Genomic DNA, 25,243 nt, shown 5'->3' with positions numbered 1-25,243 from the left:
CTCGTCCCCGACCGCCACTCATAAGGAAGACAATCAATAAATAAATCATGCTCCGACTTCATCACATAATGGTTCACCATACGTGCATGCTACGGGAATCACAAACTTTAACACAAGTACTTATCAAATTCACAACTACTCGACTAGCATGACTCTAATATTACCATCTCCATATCTCAAAACAATTATCAAGTATCAAACTTCTCATAGTATTCAACACACTCATAAGAAAAAAATATTAATCTTGAATGCCTAACATAATTAAAGCAAATTACCATGCTGTTTTGTAGGACTCCCAAAATAATTAGGTGAAGCATGAGAGAACAATAGTTTCTATAAAACAAATCCACCGACGTGCTCTAAAAGATATAAGTGAAGCACTGGAGCAAAAACTATATAACTCAAAAGATATAAGTGAAGCACATAGAATATTCTAACAATTTTCGAATGATGTGTGACTCTCTCAAAAGGTTGTACAGCAAGGATGATTGTGGAAAACTAACAAATAAAGACTCAAATAATACAAGACGCTCCAAGCAAAACACATATCATGTGGTAAATAAAAATATAGCTCCAAGTAAAGTTACCGATGGAAGTAGACGAAAGAGGGGATGCCTTCCGGGGCATCCCCAAGCTTTGGCTTTTAGGTGTCCTTAGATTATATTGGGGTGCCATGGGTATCCCCAAGCTTAGGCTCTTTCCACTCCTTGTTCCATAATCCATCAAATCTTTTACCCAAAACTTGAAAACTTCACAACACAAAACTTAAAGTAGAAAATCTCGTGAGCTCCGTTAGCGAAAGAAAACAAAACACGACTTCAAGGTACTGTAATGAACTCATTCTTTATTTATATTGGTTTTAAACCTACTGTATTCCAACTTCTCTATGGTTTATAAACTATTTTACTAGCCATAGATTCATCAAAATAAGCAAACAACACACGAAAAACAGAATCTGTCAGAAACAGAACAGTCTGTAGTAATCTGTAGCTAACGCAAGATCTGGAGCCCCAAAAATTCTAAAATAAATTGCTGGACGTGAGAAATTTATCTATTAATAATATTAAAAATAATTAACTAAATATTACTTTCCAAATAAAAATGGCAGCAATTCTCGTGAGCGCTAAAGTTTCTGTTTTTTACAGCAAGATTAAAAAGACTTTCCCCAAGTCTTCCCAACGGTTCTACTTGGCACAAACACTAATTAAACACAAAAAACACAACCAAAACAGAGGCTAGATAAATTATTTATTACTAAACAGGAGAAAAAAGCAAGGAATAAAAATAAAATTGGGTTGCCTCCCAACAAGCGCTATCGTCTAACGCCCCTAGCTAGGCATAAAAGCAAGGATAGATCTATGTATTGCCATCTTTGGTTTTAGGGAAGAAAAGAGCAAACTTGCTAGCTATGGAATTAATCTTTATATTTTGATAAAGCACATGGCTATTAATGGTAGAAGAAATATTAAGTACGTTACGGAAATTTGTATCTAAGCTAGCCTTCGTCTCTTTGATAGATTCGTTTTGGTAAAAGAGCAAAAGAGATGTAGATTCAACTTTCTCATTCATGGGGTGCCCAAATATGGTTTTCATCTTTTCATTAGTGTCTACGACATCCCCTTAAAGAAAACCTTCTTCAAATATAAAATCTAGGACATGCTTAAAATAAGAAGGTAGGGCAACTTAAAAGCTTTTTAAGTAAATTTCAATTTGGTATTGAGGTACATAGCTAGCCCTGATCCTTAATAGTCTATCCCAAGCATCTTTCAAAGATTCATCAAGTAAATAACGAAATATTACGGAATCATCTTCATCAAAATTATTAAGATTCTCATTGATAACTCTGGTAGGTCTTTCCATAGCATATTTATTTATGAGTTTAGCGAGAATGGAAGGATTGTCCAAAGTACTAAAACTCGGGAGAGAACTCCCAACCCTTTTTGATTCCGACATAGCAGAAGAAAGGTGAGCAGAAAAGAGAGGGAGAATAGAGAGAGAGAGGGACGATGGAGAGAGAGAGGGCGAATAAAACGGCAAGGGTGAAGTGGGGGAGAGGAAAACGAGAGGCAAATGGCAAATAATGTAATGCGGGAGATAAGGGTTTGTGATGGGTACTTGGTATGTCTTGACTTGCAACGGCACCACAAGTGACTCGTTGTCGGGAGCCAAATCATGACTTGTCTTGCATGAACCTCCCCGGCAACGGCGCCAGAAATCCTTCTTCCTACCTCTTGAGCACTTGCGTTGGTTTTCCCTTGAAGAGGAAAGGGTGATCCAGCAAAGTAGCATAAGTATTCCCTCAGTTTTTGAGAACCAAGGTATCAATCTAGTAGGAGGCTGCGCACGAGTCCCTCGCACCTACACAAACAAATAAATCCTCGCAACCAACGCGATAAGGGGTTGTCAATCCCTACACGATCACTTACGAGAGTGAGATCTGATGGATATGATAGGATAATATTTTTAGTATTTTTATGATAAAGAGAAATAAATGATGCAAAGTAAAATAAATGGCAAAGGAAATAACTAAGTATTGGAAGATTGATATGATGGAAGATAGACCCGGGGGCCATAGGTTTCACTAGTGGCTTCTCTCAAGGGCATAAGTATTTACGGTGGGTGAACAAATTACTGTTGAGCAATTGACAAAATTGAGCATAGTTATGAGAATATCTAGGTATGATCATGTATATAGGCATCACGTCCGAGACAAGTAGACCGACTCCTACCTGCATCTACTACTATTACTCCACACATCGACCGCTATCCAGCATGCATCTAGAGTATTAAGTTCAAGAGAACAGAATAACACTTTAAGCAAGATGACATGATGTAGAGGGATAAACTCATGCAATATGATATAAACCCCATCGTGTTATCCTCGATGGAAACATACATTATGTGCCTTGCTGCCCCTACTGTCAAGGGAAAGGACACCGCAAGATTGAACCCAAAGCTAATCACTTCTCCCATTGCAAGAAAGATCAATCTAGTAGGCCAAACCAAACTGATAATTCGAAGAGACTTGCAAAGATAACCAATCATACATAAAAGAATTCAGAGAAGATTCAAATATTGTTCATAGATAAACTTGATCATAAACCCACAATTCATCTGTCTCAACAAACACACCGCAAAAGAAGATTACATCGAATAGATCTCCACAAGAGAGGGGGAGAACTTTGTACTAAGATCCAAAAAGAGAGAAGAAGCCATCTAGCTAATAACTATGGACCCGTAGGTCTGAAGTAAACTACTCACACTTCATCGGAGAGGCTATGGTGTTGATGTAGAAGCCCTCCGTGATCAATGCCCCCTCCGGCGGAGCTCCGGAAAAGGCCCAAAGATGGGATCTAGTGGATACAGAAAGTTACAGCGGTGGAATTAGGGTTTTTGCTACGTATCTGGTAGTTTGGGGGTACGTAGGTATATATAGGAGGAAGGAGTACGTCGGTGGAGCAACAGGGGGCCCACGAGGGTGGAGGGCGCGCCTGGGGGGTAGGCGCGCCCCCCTACCTCGTGCCTTCCTTGTTGATTGCTTGACGTAGGGTCCAAGTCCTCTGGATCATGTTCGTTCCGAAAATCACGTTCCCGAAGGTTTCATTCCATTTGGACTCCGTTTGATATTATTTTTCTGCGAAACCCTAAAATAGGCAAAAAAACATCAATTCTAGGCTAGGCCTTCGATTAATAGGTTTGTCCCAAAAATAATATAAAAGTGTATAATAAAGCCCAATAATGTCTAAAACAGAATATAATATAGCATGGAACAGTCAAAAATTATAGATACGTTGGAGACGTATCAGTATGTGACTCCTCCAATGGTCCAATTAGTTTTTGTTCTAGTGCTTTATTCATTGCATATTTTTGCTGCTTAGGTGACCCTGTTCTTGAGCTTGCATGTCAAATTTATGTGGTCAAAAGTAGTTTTGATGCATGATATTGCCTCTAGGCACTTGTAGGAATAGTTGCTATAAATATTGTTGAGTTTGGTTCACTTTTATTTTGAAATTACTAAAATTTCAGAAATTTTTCAGAGGAAGAAATATGTTTAGGAAAATGTACCAAGGTGGTCCTTCAAGGAAGCAAGGACCCAAGCTCGCAATGCGCGATGCCGATGAAGAACCACCGAGGGAAGCTCAAGTGCGGGCTTGTGAATGGCCTTCAGAGGACTTTATGGATCGAGCAGGAATCAAGGAAGAATTTAACGCATATGTTCATAATGCTGATCTTGAGAGCTTCAAGGCAGACAAATGCCGCCAGTACCACCATCTTACTGATTCCTTTGTGAGGAGGTTTGAATTTTCATCATCACGCAATTCTCAAACTGTCCTGTTTGATCTCTATGAAAATTCTTATACTACGGACTTAGAGGATATTAACACTTCTTGCAAACTTTCACAATGGGGTAGTCCTAATGAACCTCGCAAATCTGAATTTAGAGATTTTCTTGCTAGTATAATTGTGGGGGAATCTAGAGACATAACGCAAGCTACCATAGGGAGCATTCATTTTCCTGCTATACATTATTTTGCTCTCTTCATAGGTAGGTGCATAAATGGTAAGGATGAAGCAAGTCACATTGGTGTCCCCGACCTCAGTGTTCTCAGGAGTGCTATATTAAGATAGACATTATGATTTGGGAGCCATTGTTGCACGTAGGTTGCATAATAATAGGTTTAGTGGAGATTTCTTCTGTGGAATTTATGCAACCCGTCTAGCTAATTTTCTTGGTGTACCCATATATGGGTATGATATTGAGTTGCCTCCTGTTTATTTGGATTATGAGGCCATGGTTCATCATCAGTTTGTTGAGAGGAACGATCATTTCCTCCAGTACCGACTAATCTTTGACAGACGACGCACCTATCACGTCGCTCTCCCTGCTCCTGCTTTCTTTGACTTTTAGGCAAAAGGGAGATATGTTATAACCAGGGAGGAAGCGGACGAGTATAAGAGGAGGACGAACACGGCCCGTCTCCAAGTAGAAGCTCATGAGGCAATGGCTGCTGCATCTCAGTACGACCCCAACTATTATTTCGGATATCCGCCAGGCCAGGCGTGGCCATAGACCAACTTAGGCCAAAAGCCTAAGCTTGGGGGAGTACGTATATCTCACCGACATTACATTCATGTTCACACACTCATTGCTAGTTGTCGGTGCTCATACTTTTTCATTGTATCATCCATGCTAGTTTATTTTCCTTTTTATGCTTTCTTCTTGTGTGTTTAATAAACCTTAAGAAAAACAAAAAAATTAGGTGTAGCTTTTAATTAGTTTAATTTCCATGCTTGTAGTAGTAATTAAAAAGAAAACCCAAAATATTTCTCGTTCTTCTTTTGCTTGTTGGGAGCTTTCCCGTGTAAATAGTTTTATTTCTTTTCTTGTTCTTTGGGGGTCGAGAGGAGAAGACCATAATTAAAATGTTAAAGTGGCTCTTATATGCATTATTGTTGATCTGACAAAAGAGGCCATATTACCTTGTCTTCTCTCTTGAATTGAATGCTTGCAGATTCCAGCTTAGTCCAATGCACGTGCACTATTATTATCCACACTATTCGGTCATGCAAGTGAAAGGCAATAATGATGACTATATGATGAACTTATTGAGATGAGAAAAGCTGGTATGAACTCGACCTCTCTTGTTTTTGTAAATATGATTAGTTCATCGTTCCTGATTCAACCAATTATGAATAAACATGTTTGCAATGATAATTAGAGATTATAGTTGCTTATGCCATGCTTAATTAGCTAGGAGCTTATAATGGTTTACCTTGCGTGCCAACATGCTATTAAAATGGTTGTGATGTGGTATGATAGGGTGGTATCCTCTTTTGAGCGATTCGAGTGGCTTGACTTGGCACATGTTCATGCATGTAGTTGAAACAAAATCAACATAGCCTCTACGATATTTATGTTCATGGTGCATTATATCCTACTCATGCTTGCATTCGGTGTTGATTAATTTTAATGCATGTTCATGACTGTTGTCGCTCTCTAGCTGGTCGCTTCCCAGTCTTTTGCTAGCCTTCACCTCACCAGTACTAAGCGGGAATACTGCTTGTGCATCCAATTCCATAAACCCCAAAGTTATTCCATATGAGTCCACCATACCTACCTATATACGGTATCTACCTGCCATTCGAAGTAAATTTGTATGTGCCAAACTCTAAACCTTCAAATAAATATCATGTTTTGTATGCTCGAATAGCTCATGTATCAACTAGGGATGTTCGTATCTTCCATGTTAGGCGGGTTATTCTCAAGAGGAGTGGACTCTGCTCCTCACTCACGAGAAAATGGCTAGTCACCGGGATGCCCAGTCCCATGCTTTATGCAAATCAAATCAAAATAACTGCAAACAAAACTCTCCCGGGACTCTAGTTAGTTGGAGGCACTCGTTGTTTCGAGCAAGCCATGGATTGATGCTTGTTCGTGGAGGGGGAGTAAAACTTTACCATTCTATTTGGGAACCGCCTATAATGTGTGTAGCATGGAAGATATCGCCATCTCTTGGTTGTTATGTTGATAATGAAAGTATACCGCTCAACATATTATTCATATCTATTTCAAACCCGAGCTTTGGCACCTCTACAAATCCCTGCTTCCGTCTGCGAAGGGCCTATCTATTTACTTTTATGCTAAGTCATCATCCTCTTATTAAAAAGCACCAGTTGGAGAGCACCGCTGTCATTTGCATCCATTACTGTTAGTTTACATTGAGTATGACTTGACTGGATCTCTTTTACCATGAATTACAATGTCTACTCAGTCCTTAATCTTTAAATGTGCTCTACGTTTATGTTTTGCGGTCTCAGAAAGGGCTAGCGAGATACCATCTTGTTATACTGTATCATGATTATTTTGAGAAAGTGTTGTCATCTGAGATTTATTATTATTGCTCGCTAGTTGATTATGCCATTGATATGAGTAAACATGAGACCTAAATGTTATTGTGAATATGGTTAGTTCATAATCTTTGCTGAAAACTTGAATGCTGGCTTTACATATTTACAACAACAAGAGCAAACAGAGTTTGTAAAAGTTTTTCTTTATCACTTTCAGTTTATCAACTGAATTGCTTGAGGACAAGCAAAGGTTTAAGCATGGGGGAGTTGATACGTCTCCGTCGTATCTACTTTTCCAAACACTTTTGCCCTTGTTTTGGACTCTAACTTGCATGATTTGAATGGAACTAACCTGGACTGACGTTGTTTTCAGCAGAATTGCCATGGTGTTATTTTTGTATAGAAATAAAAGTTCTCGGAATGACCTGAAAATCAATCGAGTATTATTTTGGAATATATAATGAATATTGGAAGGAAGATCAACGTCGGGGGGTGCCCCACCTGTCCACGAGGGTGGGGGGCGTGCCCCCTGCCTCGTGGGCTCCCTGACGCTCCACCGACCTCAACCTGGACTCCATATATTCACTTTCGGGGAGAAAAAACAAGAGAAGAAGGATTCATCGCATTTTACGATATGGAGCCGCCGCCAAGCCCTAAACTCTCTCGGGAGGGCTGGTCTGGAGTACGTTCGGGGCTCCAGAGAGAGGAATCCATCGACATCGTCATCATCAACCATCCTCCATCACCAATTTCATGATGCTCACCATCGTGCGTGAGTAATTCCATCGTAGGCTAGCTGGACGGTGATGGGTTGGATAAGATTTATCATGTAATCGAGTTAGTTTTGTTAGGGTTTGATCCCTAGTATCCACTATGTTCGGAGATTGATGTTGCTATGACTTTGCTATGCTTAATGCTTGTCACTAGGGCCCGAGTGCCATGATTTCAGATCTGAACCTATTATGTTTTCATCAATATATGAGAGTTCTTGATCCTATCTTGCAAGTCTATAGTCACCTATTATTTGTTATGATCCATTAACCCCGAAATGACAATAATCGGGATACTTACCGGTGATGACCGTAGTTTGAGGAGTTCATGTATTCACTATGTGTTAATGCTTTGTTCCGGTACTCTATTAAAAGGAGGCCTTAATATCCCTTAGTTTCCAATAGGACCCCGCTGCCACGGGAAGGTAGGACAAAAGATGTCATGCAAGTTCTTTTCCATAAGCACGTATGACTATATTCGGAATACATGCCTACATTACATTGATGGACTGGAGCTAGTTCTGTGTCACCCTAGGTTATGACTGTTGCATGATGAACCGCATCCAGCATAATTCTCTGTAACATCCCAAAATTTTCCAAATTTTGGAATGTTAATAATAGGATAATATTGATTGAATTGCTCTTATTTTCATAGGGAATTAAAACTTTTTGAGTCCTTGTTTAATTTTTTTAAAAAACCATGTTAAAAATTGGATAACATTTTGGTCCAATAAAAAAATATGGTTGGGAAAGTTTATTCAAGAATTCAAAGGGCATTCAATTCGTTTGGAATATTTTGAAACCACATTGAAATATATGAGCGACAATAAAATGACTTTCTCAAATGTGGTGGATTAATATTCCATTTGGGGTTCTTTGAATTTTTGAGCTTCATTGGAATTGAATCTTATATGGAATTTTAGTGCCACTTAAATATTTCCAAAGTATTCAAATAAAATTTAATGAGAGGAGATAATGTGACTTCTCCAAAAAAAAGTTGGAAATATTTAATATGGTACAATTACCCTTTTGTGAATTTGCAAAACTCAAAATTGATATTTTTTGTGTGTAATTTAGTTATGTCCATAAAGTATTAGTAGTAGTTTGTGCACTTATATAAATAATTAACAAAATTCTGTCCTAAGCCTACTGTATCAAGCCCATCTTCCTCTTGTTCATATTTTTTTCTCCTTCCTCTGGCTGCAGCACACAAGTTATTTCCTTCCTCCAAACCGCATGGATCTAGCCCAATCGATTTCCTATTCTTTTCATTATTTATTTTCTCCACCTGGGCCTTAGGCCATTACCGTCACGTGAGCACCATCTTCTTCCCTGTACGTGCACTCGCTGCATGCATGAACAACAATAGTCGCACAATGCACAGCTACTGCCCGTTACCCTCCTTTCGATCGTCGTTTCACCTGGACTTGATCACACCTAATATCCCCACACAACCACTACCTCATTACTCCTAATTATTTTTTCAGTTTCATGTCTTTATTCTCTTGCATTGCATGTACGTGCACACGTGCACATATGTACAGAGAAGAAACTGCATGTACGACTTGACTGTTGCCTTCCTCTAATTCCTTTAACTCTCCTTTCCTTAGTGCGCCATCTATTCACTCTAATTGCCATTAACGCCCACCCGAAACGCCCGGCGACCCGCCTCCTCCACGGTGATGGAACGAGCCTGCTCACCACTATTAATAGAAGAACAGGATATCCCATCAACCCTGCTCATCTCATACCCAAAACCCCCTCGTGTTCATCCTATACAGCAAGAAATTGCTCGCCGGAGCACCTCTCCGCCGCCACCGTCGCCTGACAAAATCAATGCCGCCGGTTAACCCCAGGACCCCCTGCTTCCTCCTTTCTCTTTTTGTCTCTTGCGCGCACCTTGCTGACCCTTGGATTCTCCAACCAGAGCACGCGAACCGCGGAACCCGAGTTCCATCGGCGTTCTCTAGTGGACGAGAACGACAGTGGTGGTACTACATCGTCTTCACCTTGTCATCCCGAACATCCGTAGTGCATCTCTCGTCACCGGCTACGTCTCCGTCGTCAAACTCAACTGAAGCCGACCCGTGCGCCGCCCAACTCCGGCGACCTAGCCGCCTCATTTCGGTGAGCACTTATGTCTCTCTTTTCTAAACCGCAGCGCTCGTGCAAATAAGCTAGGTTCATGTACTTATGCATGTACTGTTCATCAATCCACCTATAAGTGTGCTAGCTTTATTGTCTAGCTAGCTTGCCCGTACGTGTTAGCAGCCATTTTAGCGCAAGCAAGTCAGATTTTGTTTGGGCCACAACCTTTGATCTGCAACTCCTATTAGAGTGATTCTTTCGCTCAAATGATCCTTAGGAAATGTACTTTTCATTAATATACTATGGTCATCACTTTGACGCATTCAAGTTTATAATAGTCTTTCGCCATATTCAATACTTGTTCTTGTCCAGACTTGGAGTTTATCTTTGTTTTAGTATGATTCTTATTCTTTTATCATTTAGTTTTGATCCTTGATCCAGTCATCATATGTAAGGTAATGAGGTGGAGCTGCAGTAAGCGCTAACAAATATGGTGGCTAACATACGCAAATAAGAGTAAGATGAGAAGCTACGCAACGGTCGTGAAACTAGAGTGATCAAGAAATGATCCTGAAACTACTTACGTTCAAGCATAACACAAGACTGTGTTCACTTCCCGGACTTCGCCGGAAAGAGACCATCACGACTACACACGCGGTTGATTCATTTTAATTAAGTCAAGTATCAAGTTTTCTACAACCGGAAATTAACAAATTCCCATCTGCCACATAACCGCAGGCACGGCTCTCGAAAGTTTATACCCTGCAGGGGTGTCCCAACTTAGCCCATCACAAGCTCGCATGGTCAACGAAGGATATTCCTTCTCCCGAAAAGACCCGATCAACCTCGGAATCCCGGTTACAAGACATTTCGACAATGGTAAAACAAGACCAGCAAAGCCGCCCGAATGTGCAGACAAATCCCGATAGGAGCTGCACATATCTCATTCTCAGGGCACACTGGATAGGTCAAGCTATCAGTAAAACCAGCCCTCGAGTTTCCCCGAGGTGGCCCCGCAGGTTGCCCGGTTTGGACCAACACTTAGAGAAGCACTTGCCCGGGTGGGTTAAGATAAAGATGACCCTCGAGAGCGGACTCCCAAGGGAAAAATATAGGTGGTGGTGAGGCAAATGGTAAAAACCAAGGTTGGTCCTTGCTGGAGGAGTTTTATTCAAAGCAAACTGTCAAGGGGGTCCCATAACCCCAACCGTGTAAGGGACGCAAAATCAAGGAACATAACACCGGTATGACGGAAACTAGGGCGGCAAGAGTGGAACAAAACACCAGGCATAAGGTCGAGCCTTCCACCCTTTACCAAGTATATAGATGCATTAATTAAATAAGAGATAATGTGATATCCCAACATATCCATGTTCCAACATGGAACAAACTTCAACTTCACTTGCAACTAGCAACGCTATAAGAGGGGCTCAGCAAAAGCGGTAACATAGCCAAACAACAGTTTGCTAGGAAGGTGGGTTAGAGGCTTGACATGGCAATATGGGAGGCATGATATAACAAGTGGTAGGTAGCGCGACATAGCGGTAGAACGAACAACTAGCAAAGCAAAGATATAAGTGATATCGAGGGTATGGTCATTTTGCCTGAAATCCCGCAAGGAAGAAGATTGAGTCCATGAAGAAGAAAAACGGACATAGTCGAACGGATCCTCACAAACAGGACGTTACCGGAACTAACAAGAAGAAGCAACACTGGAAAGGAGCAAACAAAAAGAGGCATGGCATGGCAAAGTGCACACACAACACTACAAGTTAAGCGGAGCTCGATATGCAACGAGTGGCATATTGACGAAACACCACATGACTTATTTAGTTCTCTCTCGGTTATGTACCCAACAATATTAAATGTTGTTAAACATGGCAAGAGGTGAAGCATAAGTAAACTACACATTTTAGGCAATTTTAAATGAGGCCGGAAACATCAAACAACGATTCTGGTAAACCCCCACATTCAAATTTTAGAGTTGGTACTGTTATGCCCTAGACCATATTTTATAGTTGTTAAACATGAAAGATAAGTGAACCAAGTTAAACTAGACATTTTTCTAACCCATTTACATATAAAATTGATTTAAAATGGAGCTACGGTTATTTAGTTATGAAATAAATCATTTTAACATGTCATTAGAGCAAATTTAAACAAACATCATTTTAAACATTTCAAACATGGATAAAAGTAGCATATTATGAAACTACATAAAATTCTAAGCATTTTACATGTATAACACATTTTAATATGATGCACGGTTCATGAGTTATTAAATGCATGAAGTGCAAGGGCTTTTCTGCAAAACAACACTCTCTGGATAAATGGCAAAATTCGTAGGGCACGGAAAAAATATGCATGGGCCGAATCTGGCTGGCCCAGCACTGCACAGGAGAGGGGTGGGGGCTGCTCACCCATGGGCCTTGGCCCGTTGGTGAAGCGACTAGGCGGCGGCTGAGGCGCGTTGGAGCTGGGCCGCGGGGCGGCGCTGGCCCATGTGTGCGAGGAGGAAGCCCTCGTCCTCTGCTCGAACAAGGACGAGGCAGGAGGTCAACGCGGCTGCGAACGGCGGATTCCGGCGAGGGGCGGTTGCAGGTGGTGGGCAGGAGTCTGGCTGACGACAGGAATGGGCAGATCATGACCCTGGGCACCGGATCTGGCCGGATATGGGCAAGGACGGCGAGGGGCGGCATGGATCCAAGCGAAAGGACGGCGGGGTCGCGAGCTCCGGCGAACTCAAGTGGTGAGGTCCTGCAGGAGAGAAAGAGAGCTCAGGGTGAGAGAGATCGAGAGGAGAGGGAGAAGAGGAGCACAGCGAGGCGGCGACATGACCTGAGGGGAAGGTCCGGCGACCTGGGCGTCGAGGTGGCCGACGGCCTTGGTCGCCTGCGGGCGGCGCTTGACGGTGAGGTCGGTGATACGTCTCCAACGTATCTACAATTTTTGATTGTTCCATGCTATTATATTATCTGTTTTGGATGTTTATGGGCTTCATTATACACTTTTATATTACTTTTGGGACTAACCTATTAACCGGAGGCCCAGCCCAAATTGTTGTTTTCTTGCCTATTTCAGTGTTTTGAAGAAAAGGAATATCAAACGGAGTCCAAACGGAATGAAACCTTCGGGAGAGTTATTTTTGGAATAGAAGCAACCCAGGAGACTTGGAGTAGACGTCAGGGAAGCTTCGAGGTGGCCACGAGGCAGGGAGGTGCGCCTGCCCCCCCTGGGCGCACCCCCCACCCTCGTGGGCCCCTCATGGCTCCCCTGACCGACTTCTTTCGCCTATATATGTCCATATACCCTAAAAACATCAAGGAACATAATAGATCAGGAGTTCCGCCGCCAGAAGCCTTCGTAGCCACCGAAAACCAATCTAGACCCGTTCTGGCACCCTGCCGGAGGGGGGAATCCCTCACCGGTGGCCATCTTCATCATCCCGACGCTCTCCATGACGTGGAGGGAGTAGTTCACCCTCGGGGCTGAGGGTATGTACCAGTAGCTATGTGTTTGATCTCTTTCTCTCTCTCTCTCTCGTGTTCTTGAGGTGGTACGATCTTGATGTATCGCGAGCTTTGCTATTATAGTTGGATCTTATGATGTTTCTCCCCCTCTACTCTCTTGTGATGAATTGAGTTTTCCGTTTGAAGTTGTCTTATCGGATTGGGTCTTTAAGGATTTGAGAACACTTGATGTATGTCTTGCATGTGCTTATCTGTGGTGACAATGGGATATCACGTGATCCACTTGATGTATATTTTGGTGATCAACTTGCGAGTTCCGTGACCTCGTGAACTTATGCATCGGGGTTGGCACACGTTTTCGTCTTGACTCTCCGATAGAAACTTTGGGGCACTCTTTGAAGTTCTTTGTGTTGGTTGAATAGATGAATCTGAGATTGTGTGGTGCATATCGTATAATCATACCCACGGATACTTGAGGTGACATTGGAGTATCTAGGTGACATTAGCGTTTTGGTTGATTTGTGTCTTAAGGTGTTATTCTAGTATGAACTCTATGATAGATTGAACGGAAAGAATAGCTTCATGTTATTTTACTATGGACTCTTGAATAGATCGATCAGAAAGGATAACTTTGAGGTGGTTTCGTACCCTACAATAATCTCTTCGTTTGTTCTCCGCTATTAGTGACTTTGGAGTGACTCTTTGTTGCATGTTGAGGGATAGTTAAATGATCCAATTATGTTATTATTGTTGAGAGAACTCGCACTAGTGAAAGTATGAACCCTAGGCCTTGTTTCCTAGCATTGCAATACCGTTTGTGCTCACTTTTACCACTTGCTACCTTGCTGTTTTTATATTTTCAGATTACAAAAACCTTTATCTACTATCCATATTGCACTTGTATCACCATCTCTTCGCCGAACTAGTGCACCTATACAATTTACCATTGTATTGGGTGTGTTGGGGACACAAGAGACTCTTTGTTATTTGGTTGCAGGGTTGCTTGAGAGAGACCATCTTCATCCTATGCCTCCCACGGATTGATAAACCTTAGATCATCCACTTGAGGGAAATTTGCTACTATCCTACAAACCTCTGCACTTGGAGGCCCAACAACGTCTACAATAAGAAGGTTGTGTAGTAGACATCAGTCGGGGAAGCGGGAGATGTGGTGGATCGGGAGGCGCGGCGGGGAGCGGACGGCGCTCGGCCCCTGGATGGGCTTGGGCGGGCCTCAAACGGGCTAGCAGGGCTGCGACGGTTGTGGGTGGCACGGGGACAGGTGGCGGGGTGTGGTTGGCTGTGTGCGGCGGCGCTGCTGACGTGGCGGCGGCGTTGGGTGGCGGCTGACCGCAGGCATGGTGACAAGTGGCGGCGAGGGAGTGCACTAGCACTGAAAACGAGGATGTTGGCGGCGGCTCTCTGCGGAATTTGAGGAGGGGGTAGGTAGGAGGCCCAAAATGGCAGGGGAGGCGTCTATATATAGGAAGGGGGATAGGTTAGGTGTTTAGAGGGGTTTGAGGCCGTTTTGAAGCCATACTGATAGAGGCAAAGGTGTCCCGATGTTTCGATGAGATGGTGGCTATCGTTTTTGGGAGAGTCGACCTTGACGATCCGACTACGAACGTGCGAGACGTCGCGCCTTAGCAATCGCTAAACCAACTTCCGAGGGGTTATTGACCATGCCAGAGCACGATCAACCTGACCACGAGGGTCTGTTTCCTGCAAGCAAACGAAGAACAAGCAAGAAACTGAGATTGCAATCTGGATATCGCGAATATAAGATGAAAGCTTTATTGATCAAGGTGGGGTTCTGTGACGTCTTGGTCTGGTCGTTGGACACAAACGAAGTACGAGAAGTTGCAGCTATGGCGAACGTTTAATCTAAACAAAACCCCGAAGTCTAAACGACGCCCTAAGGGCTGTATATATGGAGGAAGAGGGGGAATTTCGTGGCCCTTGAGGGTGGGGTCCGAAACCAACCCTAACTCTTGTTTCCCCACACATACGGACTCTAAAAATAGCCTATAATTAAGTATTTCGAAATTACATGGGCCTGCCCATTAATAAGGTGATGCAGCACCTAGAATAGCCTATGGACGAATATTATGAAGTGGCATCTTGTATATTTCGTCCAAGGCTTCATGCACTCCTTATGGCGGCTTCAAAGTCCTGAAATCATCACTTGTAACTCCGTTCTTGATCCCCTTGCGCATGCCATCAACTCCATGCGTGTTCTTGCTCCAATGTTCATCCTTCTCCAAGCTAGGCCCTTCATTTGTAAGCAAAACAAATGTATCCAATTTAGGCAGCATCATAATCTCATGAACATTAGAATCATTACCAAGAAACGAAAGTACCTGGTAATTTAATTGGCGTGCGCGAGCTCTAGTAATTGGTCCAGTATATGTAACGGTAGGGGTTGTGGGTGTAACAATGGTATTGATGTCCTCATCACATACGATCGCGATCTGACGGATCTGATCGAGAGGGTGGTTAGCTGGGTCAGATGGGCTGTGGAGAGTGGGTTGGGCTGAGAGGAGAGAGACGGAAATGCAGCCCGGTAAGGTTTTCGAACGTCTGACGATAGACCGGCTATACTACCGCTATAGTTATCCGTTGGGCGTCAAACGGACTCCAAATGCGATGAAACTTGACAGGCGATCTATCTACACTATAATAAGACCGCACGCCAACTTTCATCCCATTTTCAGAATATTTTTATGCCACTTATAAAATAATAATTCAGAGGTGCCACGGGCGCGTGCAAGTGTGTCTGGGCTCAGAACGGACAACGGAAGGAACGGGGAGACCGGGATGGATGCAAGTTTTGAAAACATGATGATGCAATGCACATGATGACATGGCAAGATGCAACACGAAGCGAATGACAAGGCAACAACAGCGAATAACTGGAAGACACCTGGTGCATCGGACTCGGGGCGTTACAACACTCCACCACTACAAGAGGATCTCGTCCCGAGATCAAGGATGGCACTGGAGAGAAATGGAAGAGGAAGAGAAGAGGTAAAACTAAGTTGCTTCTTGGACAAACGAGTGAAACCACGAACCTTGAGAGGTTGAACAAATTGAAAGAAATAATGCAACGAAGATGAACAAAGTTGAAAACACTCCGTTAGAAAAGAGGAACAAGGAACATTACTAGAACCTTGTAGATTGAAAGACATAAGAAAAGGGTTGCAATGGACGAGAAGTACATGCAAGCACTCCAGTTGAAACGAGATGTACAAGGAACGATAAAGATCAATTATGACAACACTCCGGTTGGAAATGGATGGAAATAATATGTACTTGGAAAAATGAAAGCACTTGGATGAGACTCCGGTTAGAAGAGGAATGATAGACACAACACTCCGGTTAAAACAAGATAGAGAAGGAATAAGAATGATATAATTTGGACAGGACTCCGACTGTAAATGGAAGGAATTTAACATGATCTTGACAGGATGAGAGGATACTTGAAAAGAGGACATGACACTCTGGTTAAATGGATAAGCACAAAAAGAACACGATCCTCACCATTCGGGATGATGAGAGAAAAGAGCAACATCACAATGCCTCCGGAAGAAAGAATAGGTAGATCGTCAGAACAAAAGAACGGAGAAGAAAATGACAACTTCTGCCACAATTGAGCTTGGAAGGCACCCTTTCAAGAAGGTTATAATGGAGTTATTGGAAAAACCAACAACGAGACGAATAAGCTTGTAGTGGGCTTATGAAGACATCTCAAAACTGAGGTGAAATTCGGCCACCGAAAACAATGATTGATAGAGGACAATGAAGAGATGAAAAACTTCTACACCGAGATGGGAAGGAGAAGATTGGATCATTGATAAGCACCCCAATAGTTACATTCCTTAGGGAAGGCTTTAGGTGAAATATAACCCAAGATAACTCCAACGAAGAGGTTGATGGATTGAGAAGAGCTCATGCTTGAAGAAATTGATGGGTTTAACTATCTCATTCTTGACAACTGTTGAATCATGACACACGAATGGAGATTGTCAAGAGTGACATAACATCACCTCGAAAGATAAAGTAGAACAAATTGCATTACGGAATGCAAGATGAAGAATGCTTTAACTCCTCCAAACAAGACATGTGTTGAACACCATGTTTATTTTACAGTAGCTTGGCGGATCATAACTTCGAGAGAAATCTTGAAGAACAATTGAAGAAAGAAAGGAATCCTTGCCGAACCACCATGTAGAGCCTCCATGAAGAACTCCGGTAATAAAAGGATGATAGAAAGAAAGAGAACTTGAAAACACAAGGTGAAGCCTTGCAAAGATTCAGATGGAGCTCCGTGAAAATATAACCGAGAAAACATGGAGCTCCAGAAAAGGAAAAGGTGAAACATTAGAACCGAGAATTACTTCATCCTGAACAAACTCCGAAGGAAGGGATTAAACACTTGGATGAAACAAGAATAAGAATTACATTATGCGTGTCCTTCATCAATTTAAATTGATGACAAGCAACGGGTTTGACACACTACTTATTCTCGTAGAAGGATTAAGATAGATATAGCGCAAACTTGGGAAGGTCTTCAACGAACCACCGGTGGGATTGAAACAACGAATAAATTAATATGAGAACATAGGAAGAGGAATCTTGAACAAACCACCGTAAGAATTGAAAAAGAACGAAGCAAAGGCAGAATTCATCGGGAAGAATTGGAAAACGAATGAAGATACTTGAAGGAATTTAGATACATGAGAACAAATAGATCATGAACTGACTAGAGAATACTTGAGCGATGCACCGGTAAGATTTGGAGAATGAGAGCTGAAAGCTAAGAATGAATAAACCCAAAATGATGGCCTTCGGAGAATCAAACTGAAAACACTCCCGAATTGCTTCAGATGGGTGAAAAGAATATCTCACAACCAAAAATAATTGTGAGGATGGCGCGAAGCTAGAGCCATGAATCTTCAAGAGAACGGATATGATTTGGAGGAAACTCTTCTTCGGTCTTCAAAATCCGAGAATGACAACGAGAAACACCACCATGAATTGTTGAGACACTCCGGAATAATGAAGAATATAAAGGTTGAATCAACAATGAAAATAATTTGAAAGATCTTGGAGAAAGACATATGACCGATGATAATTCATTCTTACGTCAACTTTGAAAGAATTTGAGAAGCTCCGGGAAAATTAGAAGAGTCAGATAAGATCCTGGGAAAGACCTGTGGGTTATGGCCCACTCAAGAGAAACACCGTTGAACGATTTAAAAGGAATATTGTGCCAGTTGAATTAAATGGATTGACTAAGATAACAACCTCAAAATAGGTTGAATGGATCTTGAATGAAAAGACGAGCCTTTGGAGATATCTTCAGCACTCCAAAACAAATGAATATCGAGAAGTGAATGATTAAGAGGTGCACCAGCATGAGAAAGCATTTGAACCGAGGAAAGGATATGATCGGCAAAGCTTGAATTGAATCCACAAGAGAAAAAAACGAAGAATAATAAACTTGAAGCTCCGTTAGTATCTTCCTGAGAATCACCGGGTAAGAACATTGACTGAAAAGAATGGAGAGGCTTCCCATCAATAAAAGGATACTTGATTAAGAAATCTTAGTCCTTGAAGAAAAAGGGTGGGAGGGCGGGAAAAACAAAGACAACTTGGGACGGATGAAACAAATACCGTTGAGAAAACTTAGAATTGATCTTGCGGATGTTGAAATGATCAGATCCACTTGAAGAGAAGCACGCCGGTTGAAAAAGAATTGACATGAAAATCTCGATAAACAAGAAAGATTAGCATCCACATAGATATATGAGAACACTGCTTAGGGAAGGTATGGAATCAACACTTGACATTGAAGCAACTCAAATACCACAACTCAAAACAAAACAAAGGATTTGACTTGCAGAATAAGCCGTAAAACAGACATATGATAGACCCCATATCATATCATCTGTCTGTTGGAAACATATCCTACGAGATACTTGAATTCCCACCTATAAACTCCTGAAACTTTCTGTTTATGCAATCTGGTGTTGGGGATACAGGGGAGGCATAATATCTCACCCAAACTAACAATCCCTACATCCAGATATATCCATCCATCAACACATAACCAAGAAACCTTCGGAAATTGTGTACCTCAACCTTCGAAAAGCATATGTTATACGAGTTATGGCAATACTCCCGAACTCCCACCCCAGTACTGGGTGGCGTCGAGGTTATCTCACCAACAACTGCATAAAAGAGATTTTCGATGTCGACGAACTCAGGTATTCCAGAACTACAATGATAAAATTGTGACGACAACACCTCGGAGCTCGACTCCCCGGGACAATGCCACAACCCCTAAATGTCAGGAGGCACCAAGAACAATGTTCTCATCACAAGAATATCGAAACGATTCCAAGATACCCGCATGATCCTACAAAAAATTCGTGAAATTTGAGGAGAGGAAAGTCAAAACTTCTACGTCAGGAGGCCTCACCAGAGCGACGAAGGGACTGAGGAGTAAATAGAATCCTACTCTCCGATATATTTAATCCTAAGACTCAAAAAAAATGTTCTAGACTCAACAACGTCAGCGATTCGATCAAGCAGGGGGCTCCTAAGTCGGGATGGCTCTGATTACCAACTTGTAACACCCACGATGCGGCTATATCTCCCACGTGTCGAGGCACGACTTAGAGGCATAACCGCATGGTGGTTTTGTCGCAAGAGGGGTAATCTTCACACAATCCCATGTACTGAATAAGAAAGGGATAAAGAGTTGGCTTACAATCGCCACTTCACACAAATAACAAGTTAAACATACATCATCCAGAGTACATTCAAGGTTCAACTACAGAACCAAAATAAAAGAAGACAACCCCAAATGCTAGATCTCCGATTGTCCCAACTGGGCACTACTACTGATCAGCCGGAAAAGACACAAAACATCGATCAAGATCTTCATCGAGCTCCCACTTGAGCTCGGTTGCGTCACCTGCACTGGTATCATCGACACCTGCAACTGTTTTGGAAGTATCCGTGAGCCACGAGAACTCAGCAATCTCACATCCGCGAGATCAAGACTATTTAAACTTATGGGTAGGGTAAGGTAATGAGGTGGAGCTGCAGCAAGCGCTAAGCAAATATGGTGGCTAACATACGCAAATAAGAGTAAGATGAGAAGCTACGCAATGTTCATGAAACTAGAGTGATCAAGAAGTGATCCTGAAACTACTTACGTTCAAGCGTAACACAAGACCGTGTTCACTTCCTGGACTCCGCCAGAATGAAACCATCACGGCTACACAAGTGGTTGATTCATTTTAATTAAGTCAAGTGTCAAGTTCTCTACAAACGGATATGAACAAATTCCCATCTGCCACATAACCATGGGCACAGCTCTCGAAAGTTTATACCCTGCAGGGGTGTCCCAACTTAGCCCATCACAAGCTCTCACGGTCAACGAAGGATATTCCTTCTCCCAGAAAGACCCGATCAGTCTTGGAATCCCGGTTACAAGACATTTCGATAATGGTAAAACAAGACCAGCAAAGCCGCCCGAATGTGCCAACAAATCCCAATAGGATCTGCACATATCTCGTTCTCTGGGCACACCGGATAGGTCAAGCTATGAGTAAAACCAGCCCTTGAGTTTCCCCCAAGTGGCCCCGCAGGTTGCCCGGTTCAGACCAACACTGAGAAAAGCACTGGCCTGGGGGGGTTAGAATAAAGATGACCCTCGGGAGCGCAACTCCCAAGGGAAAAATATAGGTGGTGGTGAGGCAAATGGTAAAACCAAGGTTGGGCCTTGCTGGAGGGGTTTTATTCAAAGCGAACTGTCAAGGGGGTCCAATAACCCCAACTGCGTAAGGGACGCAAAATCAAGGAACATAACACCGGTATGATGGAAACTAGGGCGGCAAGAGTGGAACAAAACACCAGGCATACGGCCGAGCCTTCCACCCTTTACCAAGTATATAGATGCATTAATTAAATAAGAGATAATGTGATATCCCAATATATCCATGTTCCAACATGGAACAAACTTCAACTTCACCTGCAACTAGCAATGCTATAAGAGGGGCTGAGCAAAAGTGGTAACATAACCAAACAACGGTTTGCTAGGAAGGTGGGTTAGAGGCTTGCCATGGCAATATGGGAGGCATGATATAACAAGTGGTAGGTAGCGCGACATAGCGGTAGAACGAACAACTAGCAAAGCAAAGAAAGAAGTGATATCGAGGGTATGGTCATCTTGCTTGAAATCCCGCAAGGAAGAAGAATGAGTCCATGAAGAAGACAAACGGACATAGTCGAACAGATCCGCACAAACGCGATGTTACCGGAACTAACAAGAAGAAGCAACACCGGAAAGGATCAAACAACATGGTAAACCAACAAGGATAAACATAGCATGATGCACAATCAAGCATGATGCATGTCCGGTTTAAAGAGGCATGGCATGGCAAAGTGCACAAACAACACTACAAGTTAAGCGGAGCTCAATATGCAACGAGTTGCATATTGACAAAACACCACATGACTTATTTAGTTCTCTATCGGTTATGTACCCAACAATATTAAATGTTCTTAAACATGGCAAGAGGTGAAGGATAAGTAAACTACACATTTTAGGCAATTTTAAATGAGGCCGGAAACATCAAACATCGATTCCGGTAAACCCCCACATGCAAATTTTAGAGTTGGTACTGTTCTGCCCTAAATGATATTTTAGATTTGCTAAACATGCAAGATAAGTGCACCAAGTTAAACTAGGCATTTTTCTACCCCACTTACATATAAAGTTTATTTAAAATTAGTCTATGGTTATTTAGTTATGAAATAAATCATTTTAACATGTCAATAGAGCAAATTTAAATGAACATCATTTTAAACATTTCAAACATGGATAAAAGTGGCATATTATGAAACTACATAAAATTCTAAGCATTTTACATGTATAACACATTTTAATATGATGCACGGTTCATCAGTTACTAAATGCATGAAGTGCAAGGGCTTTTCTGCAAAACAACACTCCCTGGATAAATGGCAAAATTCGCAGGGCACGGAAAAAATATGCATGGGCCGAATCTGGCGGGCCTAGCAGTGCACAGGAGAGGGGTGGGGGCTGCTCACCCATGGGCCTTGACCCATTGGTGAAGCGACTAGGCGGCGCCTGAGGCGCGTTGGATCTGGGCCGCGGGGCAGTGCTGGCCCACATGTGCTAGGAGGAAGCCCTCATCCTCTGCTCGAACGAGGATGAGGCAGGAGGTCAACGCGGCTGCGAACGGCAGATTCCAGCGAGGGGGCGGTGGCAGGTGGCAGGCAGGGGTCCGGCTAACGACGGGAATGGGCAGATCCAGCCCCTGGGCACCGGATCTGGCCGGATATGGGCAAGGACGGCGAGGGGCGGCATGGATCCGAGCGAAAGGACGGCGGGGTCGCGAGCTCCGCCGAACTCCAACGGTGAGGTCCTGCGGGAGAGAGAGAGATCGGGGTGAGAGAGATCGAGAGGAGAGGGAGAAGAGGAGCACGGCGAGGCGACGACATGACCTGATGGGAAGGTTCGGCGACCTGGGCGTCGAGGTGGCCGGCGGCCTTGGTCTCCTGCGGGCGACGCTTGACGGTGAGGTCGGTGATACGTCTCCAACGTATCTACAATTTATGATTGTTCCATGCTATTATATTATCTGTTTTGGATGTTTATGAGCTTTATTGTACACTTTTATATTACTTTTGGGAGTAACCTATTAACCGGAGGCCCAACCCAAATTGTTGTTTTCTTGCCTATTTCAGTGTTTTGAAGAAAAGGAATATCAAACGGAGTCCAAACAGAATGAAACCTTCGGGAGAGTTATTTTTGGAACGGAAGCAACCCAGGAGACTTGGAGTCCACGTCAGGGAAGCTTCGAGGTGGCCACGAGGCAGGGAGGCGCACTTGCCCCCTGGGCGCACCCCCACCCTCGTGGCCCCTCGTGGCTCCCCTGACCGACTTCTTTCGCCTATATATGTCCATATACCCTAACAACATCGAGGAACAGAATAGATCGGGAGTTCCGCCGCCAGAAGCCTCCGTAGCCACCGAAAACCAATCTAGACCCGTTCCGGCACCCTGCCGGAGGGGGGAATCCCTGTAGCGACCAGACCTCAAACGGTCCAATCTTTGTGCTCAGGTGTCATCCCTAGATCAGTAATGCTTACACCACACAGTAATTGAGAGATTTATAGCAGAGTAGCAATCACACACTTATTACATCAAGTGTCTCGAAAGAGAACTTATTATAATAAATATGGCTTAAGGCCATCTAAAAACGATAACAGCGGAAGGCTTGGAAGATAAGTGAGTCCATCAACTCCAACGACATCTCTGAGTATAGAACCACAACCTAAAAGGCACCTTACTCGTCATCTAAAAAGTCTGCAACATGAATGTTGCAGCTCGAAAACGGGTCAGCACATGGAATATGCTGGCAATGTAACACATAGATAGCAATAAAAAGAATAAGGCTATTCTATATGCATATTTGGCTGGTGGAAAGCTCTATGGTTACAGTTTGGGTAAAGCCAATTTTTCCCTACTGCAAAGGAATAAATTTTATTTAACTATCATGGTAGTTCTTAAACATTGAGAGTGTAGACATGCTCTCAATCCCAATTAAACATCATCATTAAAACCCAACAAAATTATTTAGAGTAACATGATGAGATTCACATGATAATCCAAGTACTAGATACTCAAGATGTCCATAACCGGGGACACGGCTAACCATGATTAGTTTATACACTCTGCAGAGGTTTGTGCACTTTTCCCCCACAAGACTCGATCTCCTCTGTTAGGATTCTCGCACTACATGGTGTTTGAGAAACAGATGACAGAGACATGTCTTTCAGAAGCGCTAGCACCTTACGAACGGGTAGACCGTACCACCTACATCCCCTACATCTGCTAGTCTACCCCTGTAAGAGTTCGCACGACTTAGTCAACTATGCTGGAGCCCATAGTAGCTTGTGGCTGCACATGGAAGTTTCTAGTATGAATAATCGCATGATCCCTTTGAGGCTGGGTGGCGGTCCAAAAGAAAAAACAGGCAATCGCTGGAATACCCAGGTGCCTCAATCCACATAGATGTGTATTTAAGTTGCCACCTTAAATAAACTATTAAATTATCAATCTCACATCTGTCATGGATTTCACTCACCCAATCAACATCTACTAGCATAGCATGGCATAAAAGCAAACGTAGAAGTAACTCCCAAAGGTTTGATAATAATAGGTAATAGGTACTACCTCATCTACTTCCCAACCCACAATTTAATTAGATCCTAATCATGCAATGTGTGAGGGTTGATCTAATGCAATGAAAACTGGGTAATAGGAAGTATGATCAAAGTGTTACTTGCCTTGCTGATGATCCGTGAAACCTAGTGATTCGAAGTAGCAAGCGGCGCACTCCGGGTACTCTATCGCAAACAAACAAGCATACAATAAGTACTCATCTAATGCACAGGTAAAACTCAAATAAGAGATCTAACCAGAAATTTCAACTTAAGAACTCCGGTTGGCAAAAAGAATCAAATCGAACGAAGCAACGAAAGACAAACGGCAAAAGAAACAACTCCGTTTACTAATCTGATTCTAGGTCAACTTTTACTGCGGCAAAAACTTGTTTGAGTTGGTTAAACGGAAAGAGGGTTTCGAGATGAAACTCCAGGCGCTTGAATCGCCTGATTTCGATAAACGAGCGAAAAGTTAAACTAAAACGAACATCGGATCAGGAATCGCGATCAGAAAAATCGCGGATTTAATCCAGAAAAAGAAAAAATGATGAACAGGTTAACGAACGAACTAGAACTAAACGATGAACGCATTCGGTAAAACGAGCGAACACTCGCTAAATAAATAAACCGAGGGGAAACCGATCTATAAAAAACGAAAACTAGGGTTTTCTTAAAAAAACCGCAACATTTTTTCTCAGAAAACCGGCGGCGGCGGCTCCTCGGCTCGGGCTCCGGCGAAGCTCCGGCAGGGCTCCGAGCGGCGGCGGGTGGTGCGGGGCGGCGGGGCGGCAGCGGGGC

Source organism: Triticum dicoccoides, chromosome 4A, assembly GCF_002162155.2.
Source record: "Triticum dicoccoides isolate Atlit2015 ecotype Zavitan chromosome 4A, WEW_v2.0, whole genome shotgun sequence".
Lineage (NCBI taxonomy): Eukaryota > Viridiplantae > Streptophyta > Magnoliopsida > Poales > Poaceae > Triticum > Triticum dicoccoides.
The sequence above is the reverse complement of the archived record's forward strand: the minus strand, read 5'-3'. Positions refer to the sequence as shown.